The sequence below is a fragment of the Colobus angolensis genome, unplaced genomic scaffold (assembly GCF_000951035.1).
Source record: "Colobus angolensis palliatus isolate OR3802 unplaced genomic scaffold, Cang.pa_1.0 Scaffold1, whole genome shotgun sequence".
NCBI classification, from domain to species: Eukaryota; Metazoa; Chordata; class Mammalia; order Primates; family Cercopithecidae; genus Colobus; species Colobus angolensis.
In genome coordinates, this window is record NW_012110918.1 from 2235861 (window position 1) to 2241860 (window position 6000).

The following is a 6000-nucleotide window of genomic DNA, read 5'->3' on the forward strand; positions in this document are numbered from 1 at the left end:
CAGTGCCTTTACTGCTGTCCCAGACCACTGCTGGCAGACCCCAGATCCCACGTTTGTCCTCCTCCTGAGCGCCCCCAAGGTCGCCTGTGAGCTGCCTGACACAGAGGGCCCGGAGAATAGCCCAGAACAGTGCAGCTGCTGCTAGCCGTGGAAGCAGGTGTCCCATTGAGCTATAATGAGGCCCCTCGGTTTTAAAAACTGGTGTGGATTAAAAAGGCTCAGTGAGGGTAGGATGAAATCAGTGATTATGGAAATATTGTGCTAAATTTAATGACAGTCGGCCGCGCTTTCCAATTGCTTGCTCCTGTCAGGGACATTTTATAAAAAGTTTCCGTTGAGTAGCTGAGTAGTATTATCTAGCATTTCAGGGATAGGATGTTTTGTTTTGTTTTGTTTTCTCTGTGAGGATGCCCAGTCATCCTGTTTTCGTTTTCTGCAGCAGCTGCACAGCCATGAAGGGAAGGCTCTGGAACCTTCTTCCTTGGGGAACTGGGCTTTATTGCCAGTTACAGCTTGGGTGTGTTTTTTGTTACTGGTTTTTATTGACTTCAGGAGCTGCTGTTCTGTGCTCGCTTAGCTCCAATTGGATTTTCCCAGAAGTGGCTTTTTCATTGAACCCCGCCCTCGTGTGACTGTCATTACTTCTCACTATTTTCCAGGTCGTTCTTTGTTTCTAAGACAAACACAGTGGCTCCCTCAGACCACTCCAGGGCCCCCTGCAGCCCTCACTGCCTCCTTTCCCCCCAAGCCTTGTCTTGGATCTGTGGCTTGCAGAATCTGCACCCAGTCAAGGGTTTGGAAAGATTCGGGAGACACAGAAAGGCCTACAACTGTTTGGATCTTTTTTTTCTAGAAATAGAGCACCCAGAGATCCTAAAACCCACTTTTGGCATCTATAGTTCCATTGGCATTCTATAGTTCTGTTGGCATTTTGCAAAGTCCCGGCACTTACATTAGTGATTCAGGTCATCTACTATAAAGGGTACAGTTTTTTGCATCTGCGTAGATACAATTTTGGGTCTTGTTTGTGACGTCTTGCCCTATTTATTGGGACTTTACCTGTCTCTGTATGGCAGACTAGTGAACCTTAGGTGGATTTGTGCTGAAAGATCCCAAAGTGCAGTTGCTTCAGAAACTGAATACCACAAGAGGGCAGTAAAGATTTGCAAATGAAAGATTCCTAGATGGCTGCACACAACAAATAGCAATGAACTTTTGCCTGGATGTCTTTACATTGTAGTGGACATAAAGATGGGATCAGCACCTTGTGCTCCCAATTGCTCCTTGGCTTTAGTGTGCTGCAAAGAAGTCAAGGGTTTCCCAAGAGCTGGATGGCTCCTTCAGTCTACTTTTGCTTGCACAGGGCCCTAGCCCATTTTCTATCTTCCCGGCTTTTTTTTTAGCACCAGAGAAATCCCCAGTTCGAGGCCATGTTGCTGACTGTCTGAAAAACTATTTACTTTGATGATGTTTCTGAGTTCATGTGATTCTTGACCCTGCCACAGCCAACCCATAAAGCCAGCGTGGTGTTAATTCCCAAGGGGAGCATTCATAGCAGGAAAAGGAATAGGTTTCCAGAAATTATTAAGCGCTCAAAGGTCTCAAACAATGCTATGTCATAGCTGTATCAGTGTGCACTGGGCCTTCCTCTAAGCCGGGCATCAGATGCAAGTGTGCCATCAGCTCCCTGGTGGGAGAAAAACATTTCTGCACATGGAAAAACTTAAGGTTGTTGGTGGGGAATCTTCATGTAAGCCTGGAGATTTAACAGTTGGGGAGAATGCGGTACAAGGGCAAACAGCCTTTCCAGGAGGTGTTCAGCAGGTGAGACAAGGGGTGCACCATCAAGATTAGCCATCCTAACAGATGTGTCAATTATCAACAGACAAATCTGGGAAACAGGGAAAAAAATTGGTTGGCTGTAAAGAAAATCACACACCGGGATACTAGAGGTGAATATTATGTGGTATGAAAAGAACCAAGCACTTCGCAGTTTCCACATCTGGCAAAGTGCCAACACATCAGGGTCCCACGTTTCTCCTTGGAGTATGGCTCGGTTGCCATGACAACGGAGGCCCTCTCGCTGCCTGTGAATTTATTTTAACCGTGGCAACAGCCAAAGTGGGTGTGTCCGTGAAAATATTTCTCGTTAAGAAAACGATTGAATGTGTTGCCCTTAAATTTTGCTCTGCTGAAGACATACTTCATTCACCACCATTGTTTGGCTGCAACATTTCCTTTTCCTGTGCTGCCCGGCATAGCAAGCATTGTGGAAGAGCCTGAATAGTGATTTAATTCTAGTGCTCTTGAGATTCTTAATTGTCACTGTTCTGATAGATTAAGGAGATACAGACATTGTATTGAAATCTTAACTGCAAATGAGGATGAATGATTTGAGAACCTGCGGGATATACAGCAAGGGTCATCAAACTGCAGGCCACAGCCCAGACCCCAGCTGCTGCCTGTTTTTACCATTAAGGCTTTATTGGAACACAGCTTCCCTGTTTTACTCACTTTTGTAGCTTTCAAGCTACAGTGGCAGAATTTGAGAATTATGACAGAGACAGCATTTGGCCCACAAAGCCACAAATATTTACTACCTGGACCTTGACAGAAAAAGTTTGCTCACCCTCGATGTAGGAGGAAGAGCGCTAGATTCAAAGACCAGAGTTCTGGATTCAGAGCTCAGGATGGAAAACTGATTTAGACATATCACGGTGCCCCCTGGGCTCATTCTCCTCATCTGTAACATGGGCAGCCTTGATGAGACTATCCCCAAGTTTCTTTTGGATTCTAAAAGCTCTATCATCCTCCTGCTGTTAGTCAACGATTACAGCCCAGATGGGGCAACCCTTAGCACAGGGAAACGTACGGCATGATCCAGCATCCAGTTTCAGGGCCTCTGTAGGGAACAGCAGCATCCTTCTCTTCCTCCCCTAGCACTGCCACGAAGCGACTGTAGTGAAGTTAGCTCCTAGACCTCAGCATCTTCATCTGCATCCTAGGCAGGTCAGACTCCCCAGGGACCCTTTTGTGGCTGACAGTCTGGTTCTGAGGCCCTCGCTGCAGTTGCCCGCAGGAGAAGGAATGACGCACGTCTGTGATTTGCTGGTCACCTGTGATTCCCGCCTCCAGGAGAAAACTCCAAGTGGCAGGTGTTGACCCAGTTGTGTGGGAGGAATCCCCAGGCCCTTATTTCCAGGTTGCACTTACAGATCAGATTGTGCAAGCAGAAAAATGCCGTCAGAAGGAAGTGGGGTGGCTTGGGGGGACTGACTAAGGATCACTGTTAAGCTCTCCTTCTGTCTGAGTGCACTCGGGCTGCTATAGCAAAATACCATAAACTGTGTGGCTTACAAACTGCATATATTTATGTCTCTTATTTCAGAATCCTGGGAAGTCTAAGATCAAGGCAGGTGAGGTGTCTGGAGAAGGCTCACTTTCTGATTCACAGATGGCATCTTCTGGCTTTGCCCACGTATGGTAGAAGGGATGAGGAGCCTCTCAGGCCTCTTTTTATTAAAGTTTTTATTGTTTAGAGACAGGGTCTCATTCTGATAGGAGTGCAGTGGCACAATCACTGTTCACTGCAGCCTCGAATTCCTGGGCTGAAGCAATCCTCCCGCTTCAGCCTCCTGAGTAGCTAGGACTACAGGTACACACCACCGTGCCTGGCTAATTTTTTAAATTATTTTTTGTAGAGATGGGGTCTCATTATGTTGACTAGGCTGTTCTCAAACTCCTGGCCTCAAGCTATCTTTCTGCCTCAGCCTTTCAAAAGTGCTGGAATTAGAGGCATGAGCCTGGGGTCACACCCAGCCTCTGAGGCCTCTTTTATAAGGGCACTAATCCCATTTATGAGGGATCCACCCTTATGACCTAGTCACCTTCCAAAGACCCTGCTTCCTGATACAATCACTTGGGGCTAAGGATTTCAACATGTGAATTTGAGGGACACACATTCAAACCATAGCACCTTCCAAAACCACTTTCTTTATTGTGGAAGGAAAGAGGTGTTTTTGTTTTGACATCTGGACACAAAACACATGCACACAGCCAAATCTGAGGAAGAAATACAGTTAGAAATTCCAACCATGAATTTAGACACACAACGCAAAAGAAACCAAGAACCTGCCTTCAGGAATTAGGCTGCCTTAACTCTGGGCTTCTTCCTCTTCTCTTTGAAGGCTTTTCATGGTGAGATTAAAATGCCTGTCCTTGTGCAGTTGGGCACAAGGGAACTTGTTTGTGACCTCCCCAAAAATGACACAAACAAGTAATTTTCATTTATTCTGAAATTGCTGGGGATCCCCCGCCAATTTCACATTCAGGAATCTATCCTGGGGACTTCAAGGATACACACAGATTTGGACCACAAAATTGTTCATCTGCATGTTATTGAAAACAGAACTGGGAACAACCTAGGTGTCTAACAATAAGGAACAGTTACATCAACTACAGTAGAGCCATGTAGTGGGATATGATGCAGTCACTCAAATCATGTGGCAGCAGAGTGCTTATAACCAGAAGTTCACAATAAGAAAAGGGGAGAAGCAGGTTACAAACAATCTGATTCTGTCTGTATCACATAGGAAATCATGAAAAGATTAGGAGAATGTCCACCAAAATGTTATTAATGATTACCTCTGGGTGATAAAATTATAGGATTTTAGTATAATATGCTGCCACAGTGAGTATAAAATTATAAATGTTCTAGGCCAGCCATGGTGGCTCACACCTGCAATCCCAGCACTTTGGGAGGCCAGATCACTTGAGGTCAGGACTTCAAGACCAGCCTGGTCAACATGGTAAAACCCCATCTCTGCTAAAAATATAAAAATCAGCCAGGCATGGTGACATGTGCCTGTAATTCCAGCTACTCAGGAGGCTGAGACACGAGAATCACTTGAACCCAGGAGGCGGAGGTTGCAGCGAGCTGAGATCACACCACTGCACTCCAGCCTGGCCGACAGAGTGAGACTCCGTCTCAAAAATAAATTTAAAAATTATAGATGTTTTAAATTTTCTTCTCTTTTTTTCTGACTTATCCATGCCTGTTAAATTTTTAAAATGAGTGGGTATACTTTTATAACAAGAGGCAGCCTTGCTGTAGAAATTATTTTAAAGCAACATTTCTGCCTCTTCAAAATGTTATATGAAAAGCTATCTTCCCCATATACTCTACTCATTGCTTCTGCAAATATTTGAGGACCACCATGCCTAGACACCATCCTAGGCACTGGAGCTGTGCCAGGGAACAAAACAGACAAGCTATCTCTGCTCATACCAGTGGCCGAAAAAGGTAACAAACAAGTAGAGAAATATAGAATTGGTGATGAGAAGAGAGGGAGGGAGTAGGCACCGCAGAAGCTGGTGCGGGGACAATGTCAGAAGAGATAGAAGGGAGTCCTGTGCCTATCTGGGTCAGAGGAAGCGCCCAACTGCAAAGGACCTCAGGCGGCAGCGTGCTTGGCGTGTCCCAGCAGATGAAGTATTGAACCAGAGAACAGAGGACATTTTATTTACTCTAACTGTGCTACCCAGGAGGCTATCATGCCCATTAAGTAGCATCATCTTAACCTGTTGCCCCGTTACCGAGTAGAAGATAATAGATACCGTGACTTGGAGCTTGTTAGAAATACACAGGCCATATTCCACTAATGATACCGTGAAAACCCTCAGTTCCTTTGTGGCTTTCTGCTTCCGAAACACTTGATCTCTCTTAACTCACATTTCAGTGGGTGCAGATAAAGGCATTACCTTAGAGGTATGATGCTGTGCTGGACATCCTTGGTTATATATTGCATGGCTATTTCTGTAAACCATGCCCTGTTACGTGGAATAGCAATGAATCACCATCGGTGGTGTTTTGCCAGTGTTGTTGAGGTGAACTGTGAATACAGAGGACTTTCATCATTGCACAAAAAATGGTAGGAGAAATCCACAATTACTCATTTGTTCCTAAGGTTGGTCATCGTTGGCCTGTCTGTCCATGGAATC

At 45.3% G+C, this 6000-nt stretch overlaps 1 protein-coding gene across 1 annotated transcript in view; it reads left to right on the forward strand.

Moving 5' to 3' along the window:
* Positions 1–6000, forward strand: part of PRKCA (protein kinase C, alpha) — a 363042-nt gene that overhangs the window by 272694 nt on the left and 84348 nt on the right. The gene's annotated exons all lie outside the window — the stretch shown is intronic.